The following is a 3,320-nucleotide window of genomic DNA, read 5'->3' as shown; positions in this document are numbered from 1 at the left end:
GGAAGGAAGATTTGATTTACTTATTTAATAAATATTTTTTGGCTCCCTACCATATGCCAGGAATTGTTCTATGATCTAGGTGTTGGGAAAATAGAAATTTGAACTAAAAGTTCATGTTCTTAAGTCGCTTGCATTTAACATGTGTATATGTATATGTGTGTGTGTGTGGGGAGGAGAAAATATACACTTGTATAAAAAAATAAAGAAATAATATGTCTGGCCAGGCACAGTGGGTCATGCCTGTAATCCCAGCACTTTGGGAATCTGAGGCAGGTGGATCACCTGAGATCAGGAGTTTAAGACCAGCCTGGTTAACTTGGTGAAACAGTGTTTCTATTAAAAGTTCAACAAAAAAAAAAAAAAAAAAAAAGAAAAAGAAAAAGAAAGAAAGAAAGAAAAGAAATAATATGTCAAGTGTAAATGGCAAAGTGAGGGGAAAAGAAAGCTGAGTACTTAAAGGATGGAATTCTGTTGAATTACTGTATCTTATAAGAATGAAATGACCATTACTCAGAATAAAGATGTCAGAAGACAAAGATTTTGTAGATAGTCAGAAATGGAAGATAATGAGAACTTTCACTTCCTTCCCCTGAGGTTGTTTTATTTTTACTAAATTAACTAATTAATTAATATTTCAAGCTCTCATTTAAGTGCAATGATCCAGGATGGATTTGAGATCTTGTTGAAGGCAGCCACATCCATGGATTGCATATAGTTCTCAAAGCAGTGATCTGCTCCTCTGGCATATCTGTTCCAATTTTATCATCTTCAACATGGTATTTGAAGTTTTAAAATTCTATATCCTGGCTTGGTGGAGTGGCTGACGCTTGTAATCCCAGCACTTTGGGAGGCCAAGGTGGGCTGATCACGATGTCAAGAGATTGAGACCATCCTGGCCAACATGGTGAAACCCCATTTCCTTTCTTTTCTTTTCAATGGCAAAATCTCAACTCACTGCAACCTCTGCCTCCTGGATTCAAGTGATTCTCCTGCCTCAGCCTCCCAAGTAGCTGGGATTACAGGCACCTGCCACCATGCCCAGCTAATTTTTGTATTTTTAGTAGAGATAGGGTTTCACCATGTTGGCCAGGCTGGTCTCGAACTCCTGATGTCAGGTGATCCACCCACCTCAGCCTCCTAAAATGCTGGGATTACAGGCATGAGCTACCACGCACAGCTAGTTTTTCACTCCTGAGCTACTTCCCTTAGAATAATGGCCACCAGCTGCATCCAAGTTGCTGCAAAAGACATTCATTCCTTTTTATGGTTGAGTAGTATTCCATGGTCTACACATATCACATTTTCTTTACTCATTAGTCTGTGGGCACTTACGGTGGTTCCACATCTTTGCAATTGTGAATTGTAATTGTGTTGCTATAAACATATGTGTGCAAGTGGTGTGTGTGTGTGTGTATGTGTGTGTGTGTGTATATATATATATATATATATATATAAAATGACATCTTTACCTTTGGGTAGATACCAAGTGGTAGAAGTGCTGGACCAAATGGTAAATTTACTTTCAGTTCTTTAAAGAATCTCTGTACCGTTTTCCATAGAGGTTGTATTTATTTGCATTTCCACCAGCAGTGTGTGTTTCCTTTTCACACATCCATGCCAAAATCTATTGTTTTTTTGACTTTTTTAATGCCACTCCTCTAATTTTGCCATATTTGTCTCAGTATCACAAGGTTTCATATCTAGTAAGGTGAAAGACTTGGCAACAGGGGCAGCTTTCTTTTTGTCTTTCTTTGATTTATACTGTGAATCAAAGGTTGAGTTATGTTGATTCATAGTAGGATATTCTTCAGCAGGATATTCTTCCCTTTGCTTCTTTGATTCTGTACTTTCCTCTCCCTCATCAAATCCAAATAGATCAATGTCATCGTCATCTTCACTATCTGTAGCTCCACTTCTACGATCTTCCCCATTAGCAGGACCATACTTCCCCAAAACTTTCTTCATTCCTGCTCGACTGGCCTTTTCCTTTTCATAAGACTTGATGTAATTATACCAATGCAGAGCATGACACAAGCCGACAGGTGATGGACTGGAGACTGCCTCAATTACTGCTACATCTGTTTGTGATGGCACATACCCCTTGTTGCAGCTCTGGTCTGACAGGTAATCATTGTGCACCTGGAGGCCAGTGGGGCTTTTCAGGTCTCTGAAGCCCATGGCATCAGCTGCATCTGAAAGCTGGGTAGCTGCAAAAGGAAGGAGCACAGGTTGCAGATGTCTGGAGCTAAGAGAGGAAACAGAACGCCTGGGGTTGTTGTAAACAGCGAGTGGGAGTAATGACCTTAGGGAAAAGGCCCCCAATAAGATGTGAACTTAGGAAAGCATAGTTTTTTTTGTTTTATTCTCTCCTGTATCTCCAGTGACTAGAGAGGTTCCTGGCAAATAGTAAATTCTTGATAAACAATTGCTGCTGAATGAATGACTGATTAGGAAACAGGCTATCCAGACTTTGTAAATATGGCCAAATCAATTAACCAGAGTCTCAGTTTCTTTATAAAATGAAGAGTTCAGATTGGGTACATTTTAGGATTCCATTTACTTCTAACATCCCATTGCTGAAAAAAAGGGAAGTTGTTACTCTATCTCCTACTTCACTTTATCTACTTTACTAGGCATATTTTCACTGATTGGCCAGAAAAATGATAGTGAATATGGTTTGTCTTTCTAGCATCTACTACTTCCTTTCTCCTGCCTAAAAAAGTACTTAAATTTTCATCTGGGTCCCCCCTGCTGATATGCTTTGAAAGCAGTTGATCACCAGATATGGACTGTGATTGACCAAAGCCAATTCCAGTAAGCCCATTTCCCTTGATGCAGTGATTGGTTGAGGCCTGGAGTTGTCTAATCTAACCAGTTAGGTCAGCATTTCTCTGTCAGAAATGGACTCCTGTCTCCAGGCAGGCCAATGAGTTATGGGTAAGGGGATTTTGGGGAAAAGTGTTTCTTGGCTCTTCTGAGAGTACAAATAAAAGACATGTTATCTCTTGTCTGTATAATTTTATATGTCTCTGTAAGCTTAGAACCATTGTAACCACTGTGGTATTGTGAAGGTTGTAAACCTTGGAATAAGTGCACGCTGTAGAAAGGAAAGATGAGAAAGGACAAATTAAGTCTTTGATAAAATCATTGAACTCTTGCATCAAACCAACCCTAAAGTACCCCCTACCTTTTGACTTTCTAGTTTAGAAACCAATAAACACCTTAATTGTTTACTCAAGTTTATCTCTGAGTTTTGCAGTTCTCTTTGAGGAAACAAATTTAAATTCTTGAATCTTTAGAGTAGGATGAACTGATGATCA

At 39.0% G+C, this 3,320-nt stretch overlaps 1 pseudogene; it reads right to left on the bottom strand.

Moving 5' to 3' along the window:
* Positions 1-415: 415 nt before the first annotated feature.
* Positions 416-2,961, bottom strand: LOC108591213 (elongation factor 1-beta pseudogene; annotated as a pseudogene).
* Positions 2,962-3,320: the final 359 nt, after the last annotated feature.

This window comes from Callithrix jacchus, chromosome 4, assembly GCF_049354715.1.
Source record: "Callithrix jacchus isolate 240 chromosome 4, calJac240_pri, whole genome shotgun sequence".
Taxonomy (NCBI): domain Eukaryota; kingdom Metazoa; phylum Chordata; class Mammalia; order Primates; family Cebidae; genus Callithrix; species Callithrix jacchus.
Note: the sequence above shows the minus strand (reverse complement) of the source record. Positions and strands in the feature narration are given on the sequence as shown.